Source organism: Jaculus jaculus, chromosome 13 (genome assembly GCF_020740685.1).
Source record: "Jaculus jaculus isolate mJacJac1 chromosome 13, mJacJac1.mat.Y.cur, whole genome shotgun sequence".
Classification (NCBI taxonomy): domain Eukaryota; kingdom Metazoa; phylum Chordata; class Mammalia; order Rodentia; family Dipodidae; genus Jaculus; species Jaculus jaculus.
In genome coordinates this window covers 94,184,635-94,204,589 of record NC_059114.1, presented here as the reverse complement: position 1 = coordinate 94,204,589, position 19,955 = coordinate 94,184,635, and the positions used below count along the sequence as shown (strand labels likewise).

Below are 19,955 nucleotides of genomic sequence, written 5' to 3'. Positions count from 1 at the left end.
GCTGGGGTGAGAGGTCAGAGTGGATGTGGTAGGCTAGGATGGAGGCCAGCAGCAGCTCCATCCATGTTCCCTCTGGCAGCCCAAGTCTCAGGACAGAGGTTCTACCCAGGGCCCAAGAGGATAATGTATTAGGCAGGGAGAGATGGAAAGATATGTCCATCTGTCCAACTGGTCATCAATGGGGATTTAGTCTCAAGGGTTTAGCTGGCTCAGGGTTGGACCATTCTCTAGGGATCAGAAACCAAAGGCATGTCTGATTGAGGAAGGTAATAGTCACATTCAACATATTTTTGGGAAACATTGCCTTTTTTTCAGACCTTTTTCTAAGAACTGTGACATAGTAGGGCATAAAGTAGGCCAAGTTACTGATTTGGTCTTGGGGCTGTGTTGCAATCAGGTTTACATTGCTGGTAGAAATCACCCATCCAAGAGCAGCTTGTGGGGGAAAAAAGGTTTATTTTGGCTTACAGACTTTAGGGGAAGCTCCAGGGGAGAATGATGGCATGAGCGGAGGGTGGACATCAATCCCTGGCCAACATCAGGTGGACAACAGGAACAGGCGAGTGTGCCAAACACTGGCAAGGGACACTTGTTATAATATCCATAAGCCTGTCCCCAACAATACACTGCCTCCAAGAGATGTTAATTCCCAAATCTCTATCAGCTGGGAACCTAGCATTCAGAACACCCAAGTTTATGGGGACACCTGGGTCAAATCACCACAGGCTGTCATGCCACCAGTGGAATAGAATCATGTATGTGCCAAGTAACAAGAAATGAATGTCTGGAAAGGGAGTAAAGGAGACTCAGGGATGGCAGATGTAACTGGAGGGCCTGGTTATGCCACAGGAAGTAGACAGAGTATCTGGGAAAGTCTGAGGAGGAGGATGCTAGGTAGAGGGAGCATCACATCAAGGCTGCAGGCAGAACTCAGGAAGACGAATGAAGAAGGGTTTGGACTTTGGAGAAAGGGCTTTGCTGTTTAAGTCTGAGTGGAGGGGATGCTGCTGGAAGCTTGAGGCCGAGGACTGACCTGCTTTTCTGTACATGCATAAGGGTTCTGGATACTACATGGAGAAGAAACTGAGGATGGTGGTGGGGAGAGGGTTATGAGATGAAGTGTTGGAAGTGGTCACAGACACCAGACTAGAGAGGGCAGAGATTCAGTGGTAGGAGGGAGGGTGAGCACACAGGGGTAGTTTCTGGATTTAGTTTGCTGGATGAGCTGATGGATTTGCTGAGGGATTAGATGGGGGTGGTGAGAGAGAATGTTGCTGGTAGAAGAAACTGGAAGGACAGTATTGCCATTTACTGAGACAGGGAAGGCGAAGGAGAGAAATGATAGCTTCTGGTCAGCTGTGTTGGGTCAGGGGCAAGCTGGTGGTAGGTCCCATAGGCTGTTCATGCTGTTGGATGTGAGGTGTGCCCACAGGATGCCTACCAACTCAGAGAGTCTGTTCAGTGAGAACATAGGTCTCCAGCTCCCTCAGTTCTATCCTCTCTGCAAATCTGTTTTCCCTTTCCTTCTGACAGAAAGGACGGATGGTCCGGGAGGGGGGGGTTGTCTGAACCTGCTCCTGGCATGCCTCATGGGAGGGAGTTTTGTTTTTGATGGGGAAGGGATGCTGGAGGCCTCTGCTACTAACAAAGCATTCTGTGTCTTGGTTTACTCTGCTATACATAGTAGTGTTGTCCTGGCCCAGGGTTGTTTTATTTATTTATTTTTTAAAGATTTTATTTATTTATTTGAGAGAGATAGAAAGAGAATGGGCCTCTAGACACTGCAAATTAAGTCCACATGCATGAACAACCTTGTGCATCTGGCTTACTTGGGTATTGGGTAATCAAACCTGGGTTATTAGACTTGGTAGACAAATGCCTTAACTGCTAACCCACCTCTTCAGCCCATGGCCCAGGGTTTTGAGAGTGGCAGGGAACATTGAGAAAATACATAGCACAGAGGCTATGTATCTGGGTTTGGAATCAGGTGAGTATGAGTGATTTCTTCCTCTGTTGCTTGGTAATGAGATTCTGGGCAAATGACAACCTCTGAGCCTCTATTTCTCATCTATAAAAATGGGCCAGGGCTTAGCAGTTAAGGTGCTTGCCTGTGAAGCCTAAGGACCCAGGTTCAATTCCTTAGTGCCAAGTATGCCAGATGCACAAGGGGATGCATGCATCTGGAGTTTGTTTATAGTGGCTAGAGGTCCTGGTACACCTGTCCTCTCTCTGTCTCTCTGCCTTCCTCCCTCCCTTTCTAGCTCTCAAATAAATAAATATTTTAAAAAGTTTTTTTTTTTTTTTTTTTGGTTTTTCAAGGTAGGGTCTCACTCTGGCTCAGGCTGACCTGGAATTCACTATGTAGTCTCAGGGTGGCCTTGAACTCTCGGCAATCCTACTACCTCTGCCTCCTGAGTGCTGGGATTAAAGGCGTGCACCACCACGCCTGGCTCTTAAAAAAGTTTTAAGGGCTGGAGAGATAACTTAGTGGTTAAGCACTTGCCTGTGAAGCCTAAGGACCCCGGTTCGAGGCTCGACTCCCCAGGACCCACATAAGCCAGGTGCACAAGGGGGGCATGTATCTGGAGTTCATTTGCAGTAGCTGTAGGCCCTGGCATACCCATTCTCTCTCTATCTGCCTGTTTGTCTGTCTGTCTCTCTCAAATAAATAAAAATAAACCAAAAAAAAAAGTTTAAAAAAAATTTAAAAAGGCCAATTGTAATATATGTTTTTTATTAATTATTTTTTTCTTATTTATATATATTTTGTTTGGAGAGAGTAAGGGGGGGCAGATAGAATTGGCATGCCCCACTGTAAACAAATTCCAGATGCATGTGCCACCTTGTGCATCTGGCTTATGTGAGTCCTGAGGAATCAAACCGGGGTCCTTTGGCTTTGCAGGGAAGCAGCTTAACTGCTAAGCTATCTCTCTAGCCCCTGTAGTATATGTCTCACAGGGTTACTTTAAAAAATATTTTTATTAATTTGCAAGCAGAGAGAGATAGAAGAGACCAAGAGAACATTCAGCCACTGCAAAAAACTCCAGATACCCCAGATGTATGTGCTACTTGTGCATCTGACTTATGTGGTCACTGGGTCCTTGGGCTTCTCAGACAAGTGCTTTAACAACTAAGCAATTTCTCCAGCACCCAGGGTTACTTAAAAAAATTATTTAAGATGTGTGTGAGAGATAAAGAGGCAGATAGAGCGAGAGAGGGAGTATGTGCATGCCAGGACCTACTTCCAGTGCAAATGAACTCCAGACGCATGTGCCAGTTTGTGCATCTGGCTTTACGTGGGTACTGGGTAATTGAACCTGGGTCATCAGGCTTTGCTAGCAAGCACTTTTAACTGCTGAGCCTTTTCTCCAGCCTCCACAGAGTTAATATTGAGCTTAATGAGAAATGTGCAGAAAACACTTAGCCAAGGCCTAGCACACACCATATGCAGTTAGTAGAGGCTGGTAGCAGTAATGACCTTGTGGTCTATCAGCTTAAGAAGCTTTACCTAGTAGGTGGTGAGAGCCATGGATTTTTTTTTTTTTTTTGAGCAAATATTTTTCAATGGGTATATTTTACAAACACATTGGAGGGTCATGCAATGCTGCTGGCATTGGATGCAATTCTGGGCCACAAATCTACACACTCCTTTGCAACTGGTCCTGTTATGGCAGAACCTTTCATCTTGCTTTTATTGCTTACAATGACCCCTGCATTATCTTCAAAATAAATAAATACCCCATCTTTTCTTCAGTATGATTTTCGTTGTCGAATCACCACTGCTGGATGGACCTTCTTTCTTAGCTCTAGTTTTCTCTTCTTGACTATAGCCATCACCATGTCACCCACACCAGCATCAGGAAGTCTATTCAGGTGTCCTTTGATCCCCTTCACAGAGATGATGTACAGATTTTTGGCCCTTGTGTTGTTCGCACAGTTGATCACAGCTCCTACTGGAAGACCCAGGGAAATCCGGAATTTTGCACTGGTGGACCCACCACATCCTCGTTTGGACATATCAAACTCCTGGAAAGAGTCTGCCATGGACATTTTTGAGCAGGAGCATGTTTATATATAGTTCTATGGGGCTTTCATGGGTGCTGAGATGTAGGAAAGTGGGGACTCTGGAGATATCCCAGGGACTTTCCTTAGCAGCTGGGCAAATTAAGATCTAGACAGAGCAAGGCACTTGATCTACAAGTCTCACAAGACTTCCCCCTTGTGTCTGTTTTCTCCTTATGATTTCATGTTCTATCTTAATGACTCTTCTACCTTCAGAGTAAGAACAGGCTTGGCCCTAGTGGACCTAAGCCAAGGGTCTTTGTTGACTTCCATGGTAACCTCTATCTTATATAGGACTCAGGGAGGAAGTTGGTCATCTTCCTGTTTCTCACAGGACTCCTTGTGTGCATACAAGTGGTTAGGGAAATGTTTATGAGGGGCTTGGAGGGGTAGGTAAAATTGTGGAACTTAATGGGGCACATAAGGTTCTTCAGCTAGGTGTAATGTCTAGGTCTGTAGTTTTATCTATTTTAGAGGCTGAGACAAGAAGATTGCTTGGTCTGGGAGTTTGAGACCAGTGTGGGTGCCATAGTAACAGAGCAAGACAATGCCTCAAGAAAAATTAAAACAACAAAAATGGGTAACAGGAATTGGGCCTGGTGGTATACACGTGTAATCTTAGTATTCAAGGGACAGACAAGAAGATCACCAAATGCTGAGGCATTGTCTCCCTAAGGCCAACCAGCCTCAAACTTTCTCTTGGTGGAAGAGGATGATGGGGTGGAAAGACTGTAAGAGCCAATGAGTGAGGGGAGTACTATGAAATACTGATTTCTAGATTGGATATACCACTGTAATCATAAAAACACAGCTGTGACACCTGCACCAGAACTGCATAAGGAAAAAAGAAAGGTGTGAAAGTAGGAGGAGCTGTTTGGGAAAAGAAAGGGGGTTAGCAGGAGTAGGATAAGAGATGCTAATAAGGCTGAACATGATCACAATATAGTATATACAAGTATGAAGTTTTCAAAAAATAATAAAATATAAATTAACATTCAAAAACCAGAAAACAAAGCCAAACATAGTGACACACACCTATAATCCTAGCACTTAGGAGGTTAAGGTAGGGGGATCTGAAGTTGAGTATCATCCTGAAGGTACCTAACCAGACTAGCCATGAATACATGAGACCCTGTCAAGAAAACAAAACAAAACAGGAAGCTGGGTGTGGTGGTGCATGCCTTTAATCCCAGTACTCTGGAGGCAGAGGTAAGAGGATCACTATGAGTTCGAGGCCACCTTGAGACTATATGGTGAATTCCAGGTCAGCCTGGGCTAGAGTGAAACCCTACCTAGAAAACAAAAACAAAAACAAACAAACAAACAAAAAAACACCAGGAGGGGAGGGCCATGAACATGGCTAGGCTGGAGTGGCATTCTTGTAGGCACTTGGGCTTTGGTTCCTGGTCTGGGTCCAGGCTGGGTGGTGCGGGCTCCAGGGCTCCAGCCATGGAGAGGTTGACAATGAATGGAATGTGACCCCCTAAGGACCCACACTTCACTGGTCCTGGCATGCCAGCAGAGCCCTGTGTTTCTGTGAGCCTTTCTCTAGCAGTTGAACTGTGCCAGGACAACTCAGGACGTTTCAGAGTCCCTGAGGCATGTAGCTAGGGTCACTGGGCAGTGCTTGTTTTCCTAGGGTCCAAGGATCTTTAGGAATGGTAAGGCCTCTGGAAATATTCAAGGGACTTCCCTTAACACTTGGGTAAATTGAGGTCCAGAGAGAGCAAGTACTTGACCAAAATCTTACAAGGCTTTTCCCTCATGTTTGTCACCTCTTTCTGTTCCCATGTCCTTTGCTCAGACTTCTGGCCTAATGCCCAGACAGTTGTTTATACCATTCTCTCTCTCCCCCACAAGCTTTACTTGTCCTGTTACTGTCATCTTGCCCTGCCCTGCCAGCTACACACACTACTTGATGTGTCTGAGTTCTTGACTCCTGCTTGGGATGGAGCCTCCCAGACAAAGCTAACACAGAGTTATAGGCTTCAGGGTCTGGAGCCATTTTGCCTGGGTTTAGATGCCAGCTCTGTTCCTTTGTAGCATGGTGAACCTGGGCATGACATCCCACCTTCCAAAGCCTTGGCATCCAATCTGTGTGGTAATGCGATATAGGACACTAGCTCATGTAGGTGTCAGGACAGTCAATTGATAATATATGATGTGCTGACATGATGTAAGCTCTTGTATGTGTTCACTTTCATGAAGGCTCACTGTCTGATCATCTTGGCACTCTGAGCCTGTGGAATAGACCCAGCCCTGCACAGGGGGAAAGAGCATCATTCAACACCATCTCCCTTGGGCTTTTGGGCAAATCATTTATGCTTTGGGAACCCAACTTCCCTTATCTTAGAATGGAGAAGAAATCCCTGTTGGCCTTTCTAAAGCTGTCAGGTGATACCAAGAGGAAGTTTTGCATGTGTATTCCAGTTAAAAAATGGCAGGTAGAGTCAGGTGTTGTGGTACATGCCTTTGATCCGAGCATCTGGGAGGCTAAGGTGGGAGAATCACTATGAGTTTGAGTCCACTCTGAGACTACATAATGAATTCCAGGCCAGCCTGGGCTAGAGTGAAACACTACTGCAAAACAAAAATCAAATTAAAAATGGCAGGTGGGCTTTCCTTCTTCTGGCCTTCTTCATGACCCAGGTACATATATTTTCTTTATATCTATCTTTCTACCTCAGCTTCCTACTGTTTGTTCATATACATACCTTCCATTCCTCTCTTGTTCTCTTTCTATTCTTCCTATTTCTTGCTCTCTGCCCCTTCCTCACTTTCCAGCTCTTACCTGCTGCTGCTCCCCCACCACTGACCCACCTTATGCTGCCCCTGGCATGCTGTAGATCCCCTCCTGCTTCTCTCTGAAGCAGTGCTTCCCTGAGCCACAGCCTATTCTCTGGCTTCTCATCTCCCTCTTTTTTTTTTTTTTTTTTTTTGGTTTTTCGAGGTAGGGTCTCACTCTGGTCCAGGCTGACCTGGAATTAACTCTGTAGGCTCAGGGTGGCCTTGAACTCATGGCGATCCTCCTACCTCTGCCTCCCGAGTGCTGGGATTAAAGGCGTGTGCCACCACGCCCGGCTTCTCATCTCCCTCTTTGCCACTTAGTCTAAGAATCCCCCTCCAAGCTGGTTTTACTTTTTTATTTCTTTTCAATTATTTTTTATTAACTTCTATGATTATAAACAATATCCCATGGTAATACCCTCCCTCCACCAACTTTCACCTTTGAAACTCCATTCTCCATCATATCCCCTCCCCATCTCAATCAGTCTTTCATTTTGATGTCATGATCTTTCCCTCCTATTATGATGGTCTTGTGGTAGTGTCAGGCACTGTGAGGTCATGGATATCCAGGCCATTTTCTGTCTGGAAGGAGCATGTTGTAAGGAGTCCTACCCTTCCTTTGGCTCTTACGTTCTTTCTGCCACCTCTTCTGCAATAGACCCTGAGCCTTGGAAGGTGGGATAGAGATATTGCAATACTGAGCACTCCTGTCACTTCTTTCCAGCACCATGATGCCTTCTGAGTCATCCCAAGGTCACTGCCATCTGAAAAGAGAAGATTCTCTACTAAAAGTGAGGGTAGTGTTAATATATGGGTATGAACATAAGTGCTTACTGGGCAATTTGATAAGCATAGTATATACATTTAGCCAGACAGCAGCAGATGTTATACCCCCAGGACTCATGAATACCCCTGTTTTAAGTTTTCAGTATCAGGGATGTATTCCTTCCCATGGAGGGGGCCTCCAGTCCAATTAGAGGGCAGTTGGTTTCCACCATGACAGATGTGCCACTATTGTACCCGTTGGCTCATTTGGCCTAGCTGGCCAAATCTAAAGCTTGTGGTGTCTACTGTTGAGTATCTTCACTGGTGATTTCTCTTTCTCCCATTGAACTGCATGCAGAATGGCTTCTTCTAGCTTTCTGTCAGCTGGTCTACATGGAGGAGGTTATCAGCTCAGTTGCAGCAGGATTTCTCAGTGGCCTTGCAGCCCAAGTATGTGGAGTCTTCAGCAATAGGGTCTTGCCATCTATTCCTTGTGGGAAACCAAGGGCCTCAGCAATGGCTTATAATGTTTTGGGGGCATTGGGGACCTACCTGGCCAACAACTCACTAGAAGGTATCCCATCCCTGGCACTGAAAAATTTCTAGCAATAATCTGTGGCTCCTGAGTGTTCCATTGTCCAAAAAAATAGGTTTCCATGTGATTTATTTATATCTCTCCACCTTTCCTTTACTCAGTCTCTTCCCCTGACCTCACTTTGGGCCTTTCACCCCTGTTAATCTATTTTTCTACTTACATATCACTGTCCCTGGGCCTGAGCCTCTGCCATTTGCAAGGTGCCTTTTGCTTTCCTTGGGTGTCCTTTAGGTGGACTCTGCCAAGAAGCCATTCCAGAGGGGGCATATGCTTTTCCAGCCCTCTGTCTAATAGGTTGAGTTGCTTATTGTCTCTGGGCCTTGGCTCTTTAAGAACTGTTTTAGATCAGTATTTGGACACCTACACAGACTGACACCCTCCATACTCCTGCCAGTTACCTTTCTTCCTCATCTGCAGGACAGGGCAATGGGAAGGGCCTATCAGCTTAGCTGGAGTGGGGCAGGAGCCAAAAGCCAATGTCATGGACACTTTGACTGCCAGCTGCTACTGAGAGGGAGTATCAGTCTTCTTCTCAGGACAGACAGAGAAACTAAATGTGGGAGGGGTGGTTAACTGGGAAGTCCGGCACAGCTGGAATCCAGTTATCCTTGTTGCCAGCAAGTGCTCCTACTGCTCCTGGCTGCCACCTTTCCTAAGAGGGAATAGAGAAGCCACTGCATGAGGATTAGGGCCATGCTTCCCTCTTTAGTATGGAGGGCATCTATTATTAGTTCCTGCTAGCTGTGGGGACCCTTGGAATTGGGCAGACCTGGAGAGATCGCCTCTTTCTGAGGTCCTAGAGTCAGAGCTGGCTGGCCTTCAAGGGAACTGGTGAGGAGGCAGAAAGCTTCTGGGAACTGGGTTGGGGGCTCAGGGTGCCCTAGAGCCACCTCCCTCCCTCCAAGGAGGGAACTAAACAGACAGTAATGACATTTGTCCAGCCTCTGGGATTAGGTGTAGCCATGTAAAGTGAGGAGTATGGAGCTGTTGAAAGGCCACAGCCAAGTGCAGAGAAATTGAGCAGCCACCTGCCTGGATTCTTGAAGATATATGGTGGCTCCTGCATTCTCACCCTGGCTCCCCTATCTGTACTGGCCTCCCTGGACCCTTTTACCACTGTCTTCAGTCTCCTGCCATTCTGGTCTTAGTGTGTGCAGTGGGTATGTGTGTGTGTGTGTGGGGGGGGTCTCAGTGTACAGTAAGCCCCTGAGTCTGGCACAGGGTTCTGTCTACATTCAAGAGTAGAAGCAGGTTCTGCAAGTGTGCCAACACTTGGCAGAGTTGTTGAGGGAGGAGGAGAAGAAAGGAGAGAGAGGAGTGGCAGTTGTGTGATGTAAAAGAAGGGCTCAGTTTCTCCTGCAGTTTTCCAGGACATCTGTTTGAGTTCATAGCTGTTTCTGAGGTCAACAAGATCAGGTGAAGATTTACTCCAGAGCCACAGCAACCCTGAAATGGTGAGCCCAAAGGCACTCAGCTATCATGTGTATGGTTTCAGGTGTGTCTAGGTCATAAGAGCCGGGGTGTGCTAAAGATGAGGTATTCTGGAGTTTCCAAGTCTTAACTTGGCTTTTGGGATGATCACCACCATCTTGAATTTGTGGGCTTGTCTGCATTTGGGGAACCAAGATCAGAAAGGAAAAGCTCCTGTCCCCCCATCCCCCTGCCATTCTCTGCTTTCTGCCTGCATGCTGTTCTCAGTTCCGGATCTCCTGGCTGTATAGGGGAGCCCAGAGTGCTGATGTGGATCATACATGGAGGCATGTGCCTATGCCTCAGAACCTCAGAGGAGGTCTGGCAGCTTGGGGTGGACATGTAGGAGATGGGCAGCACTTCCTACTTTCCTGTAGGGTGGCAGATTGGAGAAGTTCAAGGCCTGGGATAATTTTTACTCACTCCACTGGGAACAAATGACTGGTAAATGAGACAGTGATTGGTATGTGCTGGGTTTAGGACCTGGCACTAACCAACCCAGAAGGCTTACTGGTCACCACTGTCCTTGGTGTGATTATGCTGTCCAAGATGGCCTGCTTTGGGCTGGAGAGATGGCTTAGCGGTTAAGTGCTTGCCTGTGAAGCCTAAGGACCCCGGTTCAAGGCTCAGTTCCCCAGGTCCCACGTTAGCCAGATGCACAAGGGGGCGCACGCGTCTGGAGTTCGTTTGCAGAGGCTGGAAGCCCTGGCGCGCCCATTCTCTCTCTCTCCCTCTATCTGTCTTTCTCTCTGTGTCTGTTGCTCTCAAATAAATAAATAAATAATTAAAAAAAAAAAAAAAAGATGGCCTGCTTTGACCTATATCCTTTCCTCCTCCTCTTCCTTAGCATGAGGCTGCTGACTGAGGCATATACCCAGTCCACATTTCTCAGTGGGGGCCTTAAAGTGGGGGAAAAGAGGAGTTCCTCTGGCCAAGGTCCTATCTTTCCAGAGGCCTAGTGCCCTTTTGGCCCATCAAGCTTTCTGGGAGTGAAGCTCCCCTTGCTAGAGAAGTTAGGCCTGCAGCTCTGTGGTTATCTCTTGCAGGAGCCACCTCCTGGATCTAGACCTGGCTGAAGAATGGCATGGCAGACATGCTGGGCAGGGGTCCCTTCAGGGTTTATGAACAGGGCTCTATGGTGGGCTTGGAGAAGCCATTCCAGTTCCACTTCCATTCAGCTATGTGACTTTAAGCCAGTTACTTGCTGTTGCAGTAAGGTTCACATTGCTGGCAGAAAACACACAACCAAGAGCAGCTTGTGGAGAAAAAAGGGTTTATTTTGGCTTATAAGGGGAAGCTCAGTTACGGCAGGGGAAAATGATGGCATGAGCAGAAGGTGGACATCACCTCCTAGCTAACGACAGATGGACAACAGCAACAGGAGAGTGTGCCAAACACTGACAAAGGGAAGCTGACTGTAGCACCCATAAGCCTGTCCCCCACAAAGCACTGCCTCCAGGAGGCTTCAGTTGTCAATTGCCACCATCTGGGGACCTAAGCATTCAAAACACATACAGTTATGGGGGAGTCCTGAATCAAACCACCACACTTGTCTTCTCTGAATCTCAATTTTCCTTGTCTGTAAAATGCACATGCAGAACCCCACTTCTCAGGGTGAATATCAAGTGTGGTAACAGGCAGGAGTTCCCTCAAGGTTGGAGGCTGTCAACAAGGGAGGTTATGATATTTATAAAGAAGTACTCTTTTCTTTTTCAATGTCTGTGATCAGAAGCTAACAAAAATCATTTGAAATGGATTTGACTATTGCAGGCAGATTTGGCGGGTTGGCAGAGAGAGCCCTGTTTTGGGAAGTCATCCTTGGAATGCAGCTAGTTCTACCCTGCCTTGTTCTCCACAGAACCCTTCCCCCAGCCATTTGTTTGCTTGGTAAACCTTAAGTCAGAGCTGGCACAAAGATAAACTCAAGTCAGGCCCTGCTGGATCCAATGCAGATTCTCCATGTGTGGGCTGTCTGTTCCTGAAGTTCTCTCATACCTTTCCTTGTCTGCCAGGGAACCCAGGACAGAAACCCAAGCTGATCAGCAGAGGCGAACAGCACTTTGGTGTGCTTGCTGAGGGAAGAAGGGTTTGTGTGGGACTGCTTCCAAGGAGGATCCTTGGATGTTAAAACAGAACAAATGCAGAAAGCAGAGCAGAGACAGACTGTTGCAGGGCACCTGGCTAACACCAGCCACCTCAAGTAAACAGAGGGGCCATGGTGTTGAGGAAGAGCCCAGCCCAGGCTTGGGGTTGAGTTTCCCCAGTGAGTTTCCTCAGGCTGAGGGCCTCTGTTCCTCATCTGAGCAGTGGAATAGAAACCAGGATGCTATGGGAGGGTGATAATAGTACAGGATGCAGCTAGTAGAGCCTGTAATTAATGCAGTTAGCTTGGAGACTTCTGCAGACTCTGAAAGGGAAATGTAATTGACAAGGACTCCAGGCTCCTGAGCATCTGAAGTAGAAGGCTTTGGGGAACCAGAGGGCATGAGGGATAAGCCCAGGAGTGCTGCTCATCAAGGGCTTTTGAAACCCATAATGGGCAGAGTCCAACCTCCAACTGGCACTGGCCTGCAAGGAGGATGGGGAGGAGTTTAATGGACCAGAAAAGGGGTTAAGGTGGGTGGGAGCAGGCCTAGGCAGTGCAGTGCCTGGTTCCCTTCCCTTTACTCACTGCAAAGTATACTGTTCTCCCAGTGGCTCTATGACACCAGTCTAAACTGCCTACAGTCACTTATTAGTAGTTGTGGTCCTGTTGGTAGTGGGGTGACTGACTGGAAGGAGCTTGGCAGCACTGCAGAGATCTTGGGGGATGGGGCACCAGGAATTCCAGCAGAGGAAGGGATTTGCTCTTAGCATCCCTGGGGTGGAATTGTGCTGGAGAGACTCCTGCACAGCTGGGAAGCAAATGCAGAGGAGGATTTTCTCTGCTGCCTCGATAGTGGTGGGTGGGGCAGGCTGAGGCCGGATGGCTGGTGGAGCTTGGCTGGCGGCTATGGGGTGGGACTAGGTGGTGGTGGTGGTGTGACTGCTGGGGGGTGTGGCAGCCTGGGAGATGCTGGCCAGCTGTGGGGAATGGCTCTGGATACTTGGGGGACTAGTGCCTGTGTCTGGAGCCTCTACTACACTGTCTGATGAGGTCCTTGACCAAGCTGCACTATTTCACTCTGTGAAGCTGCCTGCAGGGCTCTTTCCTCACTAAGTTCTTCTTAGCTTCCACTGTCTGTATAGCCTGAGTGCCTCTGGTGACACCTTTGGTATGTGAGTTTACTTCTGTATTTCTGAGCACGGAAGCTAGGAGTGTGTGCATGGGAAGGGCATCATCAGGAATGTACAGGCTGGAAATAAAATGTGCATTGGATGAGGACTCCAGGCTGTGGGGACCTTCCCCCACCCACCTTGTAGCAACAGCACACCAGAGACCAAAGACCTGAAGCTGTGGAACAGCATTGCTCTTCAGTGCCTGGCACCTCGTGGTACTCTACAGATACCGAGCCCCAGAACTTTCTTCAGTAAACAAGGTCATAAGGTGCTTTCTGAAATGCATCGTATAGGTGTATAGGCTGATAAGATTGGTAAAAATAACATTGGTAAAAATAAAATCTTAAGTATACTTTATTCAGCAATCACAGGAAAGTTAAGGCATGTTATGGAAACATGGTTCATAATCTTGTTTGTGAGAGTTTCTCTCCTTTGGTTTTTTAAAAGAAGGTCTCAAGCTGGGCATGGTGGCTCGACACTGATAATCACAGCCAGCCTGGGCTATGTAGTAGTTTTAGTTAAGCCTGGGCTAGAGTGAGACCCTACTTTTCAAAAAAACAAAAAAATAGTCAGGGTCTCACCCAGTAGCCTAAACTGACCTCAAATTCCTGGCAGTCTTCCTCCTTCAGCCTCCCTAGGACTGAGATTACAGATGTGAGCCATCATGCCTAGCTACCCTTGAGATAGAAAAGGGAAAGTGAAACAAAACAAAACAAAAAAGCCAAAAGCCACCAGCCAGGTATGGTGGCAGTAGGAGTTAGGAGGAAAGCCATGAGTTAGAGGCCAGCCTGGGACTACAGAGTGAGTTCTAGGTTAGCCTGGGCTAGACTAAGACCCCCTCACCTCAAACAAAGCAAAAAATAAAAAGAAAAAGGGGGAAACTGAGACACAGAGAAGTTGAGAGATTGTAGAAAGTTCACAAGCCTGATAAATAATGAAGCTAAGATGTCAGTGCAGAATGCTGGCTTTAGTCTGAGCCTCTGATTGTGGCTAATGACCACTATAGTGTTGTTCTTTGGAGTTGTTTTGGTGAAGGAGGGTAAGCATGCAGCCCTTCTCAGGGCCTTCTGTCATGCTGTGGGTGCTAAGTACCACAAGCTGGACTGTTGGATATACCTTACCCTCAAAAGCACACTTGTATGGCTGGGTGTGGTGGCTCATGTCTTTAATCCCAGCACCCAGGATGCAGAGGTGGGAGGATCACCATGAGTTCGAGGCCAGAGTGAGACCCTACATCAAAAAACCAAACCAAAAGCACACTTGCTCATTCTCTGCCTGCAGTAAGGAAACTTACAGGATCTCACTCTACCCATTCATCCAGGGCCCAAGCACTTGCTACCTTTCTCCCAATGCTCTGGATACCTTAGACTATAAGAAGTTCCCCTTTCTCTTATGGGCTTTGGGGAGAATTGTGGGGACCACAGCACTTTGAGGTAAAAAGATAGGGTAGTGAGTGACATTCAACTCTAGAGCAGTGGCCACTGTTACCCTGGTATCTCCCAAAAGTGTGGCGTTGCCATAGCATCTCCATGACGACCAGAGCATCTCATTCCTTATCTCCAGTACCTTGTCAGGTAAAGCTGAGTCTAGGACTGGGAGAATGTGATGGGAGCCTGGATGAGGGTTGGAGACTTCCATGGCTATTGTCCTACTCAAGCTGCCTAGCCAAGAGTCCCTGCAGGCTCCAGAGCACTCCTTTACATGGGTACTGGGAAACTTAAAGTCAGGAAGAAAGCTGTTTGAATAATGATTTAGTGGTTTCCTTATACTGGCAAGTAATTTTACCTTGGAGCTGTCCTTTGCTTATCTGTAGGTTAGGAATTAGAACCACTATTCATTCATATCCCAAGACCTCAAAGAATCTGACTCTAGGGAAAGGGGGAACTTACATGCTGACTTGGTCCTGGTCCCTTTCTGGGGAGAAAGAAGAAAGCGAAGGTTATTCATGGCCTCAGTGCCAGGTACTGGATAGGGCCTCAGCTAATGGGGACTGGTGGGGACATGTGTTCATTGTCTCTGGAATATGTCCTTTTTAATTTTTATTTTAGGTTTGTCGAGGTAGGGTCTCTCTCTAGACTAGGCTTACCTGGAATTCACTATGTAGTCTCAGGGTGGCCTTGAACTCATGATGATCTCCTACCTTTGCCTCCCAAGTGCTGAGATTAAAAGCATGCGCCACCATGCCCGGCTTCTATGTCCTTTTTTAAAGCGTTAAGGGTTGGAGAGATGACTCAGCGGTTCAGGTCCTTGCCTACAAAGCCTAACAACCTGAGTTCAAGTCCCCAGTACCCACATAAAGCCAGATACACAGAGTGGTGCATGTGTCTGGAGTTCATTTGCATCAGCTAGAGGCCCTGGCTTGCCCATTCTCTCTGTCTCTTTTCTCTCTATCTCTCTGTGCTTACAAATAAATAAATAAAGATATATATTTAAAAAAATACAGAGGACTGGAGAGATAGCTTAGCAGTTAATACACTTGCTTGCAAAGCCTAAGAACTGGAATTTGATTTCCCAGTCCCAGTAAACTCAGATGCATAAGCTGGCACATATGTTAGAGTTCGTTTGCAGTGGCTAGAGGCCCTGGTGTGTTCCCATTCTCTCCTTCCCCCCCTCTCTGTTGAGTAAATAAGTAAATATTTAAAAAATAAGGCTGGGTGTGGTGGCTCATGCTTTCAATCCCAGCACTTGGGAGGCAGCGTTAGGAGGATTGTCATGAGTTTGAGGCCTCCCTGAGACTACATAGTGAATCCCAGGTCAGTCTGGGTTAGAGTGAGACCCTATCTCGAAAAGCCTAAATAAATAAATAAAAAGAGGAGTTAGAAGGTCTGACTGTGAGGTGAAGCCTCCCTAATTAAAGAAGCCATGAAATGCACATTGTTCTCTGTCCCTGGGCACTGCCTGGCTTTCAGCCTTGGCACTGAATGGCTGGGTGGAGCCTGAGGGATGGGCTAGAGGGAGCTTATTAGAAATGATGTCAGAGAGGCTGTGACATTGGAATTAGGATTGAGGATGTGTCTCAGGGGTCAGGGGGAAGCATTCTTGACAATGGGAACTTCTCCAGTGAAGGCCTGACTGCCTGACCAACATGGAGAAAGGACTGGTGGTTATGTTAGCAAGGTCCAGGGCAGTAGGGGGCACTGAGACTTTTGTAGTCAGGTTCACATTGCTGGTAGAAATCAGCCAACCAAAAGCAACTTGTGGGAAAGAGAGGTTTATTTTGGCTTATAGGCTTGCGGGGTGGTGGTGGTGGGGGAAGCTCTACAATGGCAGGGGGAAATGATGCCATGTGCAGAGGGTGGACATCACCCCATCCCACATAAGGTGGACAACAGCAACAGGAGAATATTCTAAACACTGGCATGGTGAAACTGGCTGTAATACCCATAAGCTGGCTCCCAATAATACACTGCCTCCAGGAGGTGCTAGTTCCCAAATCTCCATCAGCTGGGAACCTAGCATTCAGAACACCTAAGTTTATGGGGGACACCTGACTCAAACCATCACATTCCGCCCCTGGCCCCCATAAACTGATAACCATACATGATGTAAAATGCAGTACTTTCACCAAACTTTAAAAGTCTCTATAGTTTTTATCAAGCCCAGTGGTATTCATACATCCCCACAGTCCAAGATCTTTTAGCTGAGCCATAATACCAAAAAAATAACCTCAAAAACCCCATAATGGCACAAAATAAACATTCACACTGCAGAAGATGGCATTGGACATGTAAAGAAGTACTCAAGCAAAACAAGAATTAAACAAGGCAAACATCAAACTCTCTAGTTTCAAGTCCAAAAACTCTAGCCAGTGTCAAGTCTCCCAAATCCAACAATTCTTACCAGCAACAGGTCTCTGGAGTTCCAATTCCACCCCTCCAGCTAAGCTACTCACAGTCTTGGAAAACCTCATCAGGCTGATGGTTTTTCTCTCTACTTGCACTTACGAATGGGACCCAGCTTTTTCTGCCATTGGTGGAATTTTCTGGGATCTCTAAGCTTAAAATAAATCCCTTTCCCCCCTAAACTGTGCCTGGCCTGCATGTTCATCCCAGGAACATGGAACTGTCTGCTACAGGGAGTCTTATTCAAGGAGGAGAAGGCAGTAGCTTTGGGTTTGCCAAGGTTCCTCAGTACATTGGACAGTTTCCCTCCCCTCAGACTCTTGCTCTCTGTCTGAGAAATTAGCATCACCTCTGGATTCCAGGGCTGCCAGAGATGAGCTCTACCATCTATGTGTCTGGCCACCTGGTTTGTGACTGGCAAGTAATTTTGCCTGGGAGCTGTCCTTTTCTTATCTTCAGATTGGTAATCATAACCATTACATACTCATTCATATCCCAAGACCTCATAAAAACTCTGGCTCTAGGGCTGGAGACATGGCTTAGTGGTTAAGCACCTGTGAAGCCTAAGGACCCTGGTTCGAGGCTCGACTCCCCAGGACCCACGTTAGCCAGATGCACAAGGGGCACATGCGTCTGGAGTTGGTTTGCAGTGGCTGGAGGCCCTGGCGCGCCCATTCTCTCTCTCTCTCTGTCTGTCTCTTCCTTTCTCTGTCACTCTCAAATAAATAAATAAAAATAACAACAACAACAAAAAGATACTGAGTATAAAAAAAAGAAAAACTCTGTCTCTAGGGAAAATGGGAGCTTACAAGCTGACTTGGTCCCTTCCTTTATGTGATACCCAGGCTTGGGGGAAAAAGAAGAAAGCAAGAAAGGGCTGGGGAACTAGTCTGAATTCCTTGAAGTTGGTACCTTTTCCAATATATATATGTATATATGTTTATAAAGTTTTATGTGTTTAAGAGGGGGTCTTATGTCACCTAGGTTGGCCTCAAACTTGTGCCTTGAACTCCTGATCCTCCTGTTATCACACCCTGTTTTATGTAGTTCTGGAGATCTACTCCATGGCCTCTTGCATGCTGTGCAAACACTACCTAACTGAGCTACATCCTCAACTCTTTATTGTTTTCCCCCCTTTATTCTCTTTTTTTCTTTTTAAAAATATTTTTATGAATTTATTTCAGAGAGAGAGAGAGAATGGGTACACCAGGGTCTCTAGCCACTGCAAATGAACCCTAGACTCATGTGCCACCTAGAGCCTCTGGCTTTACGTTGATACTGGGGAATTAAACCTGGGTCCTTAGGCTTTGTAGGCAATTTCTTTAACTACTGAGCATCTTTCCAGCCCTTATTTTTAAATTTGTTTTTGCTTTTAAATTTTTATTTATTTATTTATTTGAGAGAGCGAGAAAGAAAGAGAGAGAATGGGCAAATCAGGACCTCTAGCCATGGTAAATGAACTCCAAATACATTTGCCACCTTGTGCATCTTGTTTATGTGGGTCCTGGGGAATCGAACCTGGGTCCTTTGGCTTGTAGTCAAGCACCTTAACCACTAAGCTATTCCTCCAGCCCCCCTGCCTTTTTTTTTGGTTTTTGGAGGCAGGGTCTCATTCCAGCACAGGATAGCTTTCAACTCATGGTGATCCTCCTACCTCAGCCTTTGAAGTGCTGGGATTCAAGGCAAGTACCACCATACTTGGCTTTGATTTTGTTTTTGTTTTTTGAGGTAGGGTCTCACTCTAGCTCAGGCTAACCTGAAATTCACTATGTATTCTCAGCCTCAGACTCATGGCAATCCTCCTGCCTTTGCCTTCTAAATTCTGGGATTAAAGGTGTGTACCACCAAGCCCAGCATTTTAGTATTTTTATTATTTATTAATTTATTAGACATGGGGGTGTAGAGAATGGGTGTACTAGGGCCTTTAGCTACTGTAAACAAACTCCAGATGCATGCACTATTATGTGTATCTGGCTTACATAGGAACTGGAGAATCAATCCTGGGTCCTTAGGCTTCACAGCAAGCGCCTTAACCACTAAGCCATCTCTTCACTGCCCCCTTTTTTTAACCCCTTTAGTTTTTTGTTTTTTGACCCCTTTAGTTTTTTGGTGTTTTTGTTGTTGTTTTTTGTTTTTTGGTGTTTTTGTTGTTGTTTTTTGTCTTTTGGTGTTTGTGTTGTTGTTTTTTGTTGTTTGTTGTTTTTTGTTTTTTGTTGTTTTGTTGTTGTTTTTTGTTTGTTTGTGTTTTTGTTTTGTTTTTTGTTTTGTTTTGTTTTGTTTTTCGAGGTAGGGTCTCACTCTGATCCAGGCTGACCTGGAATTAACTATGTAGTCTCAGGGTGGCCTCGAACTCTCAGTGATCCTCCTACTTCTGCCTCCCAAGTGCTGGGATTAAAGGTGTGCGCCATCATGCCCGGCTGTTTGTGTTTTTGAAGTAGGGTCTCACGGTAGCCCAGGCTGACCTGGCATTCACTATAGAGTCTTAGGGTGGCCTTGAACTCACGGCAATCCTCCTACCTCTGCCTCCTGAGTGCTGGGATTAAAGGTGTGCACTACCACACTTGGCTTTTTTTTTTTTTTTTTTTTTTTTGAGGTAGGGTCTTACTTTAGCCCTGGCTGACCTAGAACTTACTCTGTAGTCTCAGGCTGGCCTTGAACTCATGGCTATCCTCCTACCTCTGCCTTCTAAGTACTGGGATTAGAGCCATGTGCCACCACATCCAGCTCCCCTTTATTTATTTATTTATTTATAATATATTTAAAAAAAATTTTCTAAAGAGAGACAATGGGCACACCAGGGCCTCTAGCCACTGCAAATGAATTCCAGATACATCTGGCTACATGGGTCCTGGGGAATTGAACCTAGGTCCTTTGGCTTTGCAGGCAAGTGCTGTAACTGCTAAGCCATCTCTCCAGCCTCTCTTTAGTTTTTTAAAAAGTAGTTTTAGGTTCACAGTAAAACCGACAGGAAAGCACATGATCCCATGCCCTAGCCCAGCCTCCCCCTTTCTTGCTGTCCTCTACAATGTGTTCCATTGTTATAGCTGTTGAGCCCACATGGACACATCACAGTTGTCCGGAGTCCACAGTTACAGCAGGTTTTTGTATTATCCATGGGTCTGGATAGTATCTACTATGACATTGTTACAGAGTGCTCTCACTATCTTAGGCCTTCT

General features: G+C 46.4%; 1 protein-coding gene and 1 pseudogene across 1 annotated transcript in view; one reads left to right on the top strand and one right to left on the bottom strand.

Annotated features, from left to right (window-relative positions):
- Positions 1-19,955, top strand: part of Ndst1 (N-deacetylase and N-sulfotransferase 1) — a 69,548-nt gene that overhangs the window by 12,492 nt on the left and 37,101 nt on the right. The window lies entirely within an intron of this gene.
- On the bottom strand, positions 3,595-4,017 carry LOC101594533 (annotated as a pseudogene).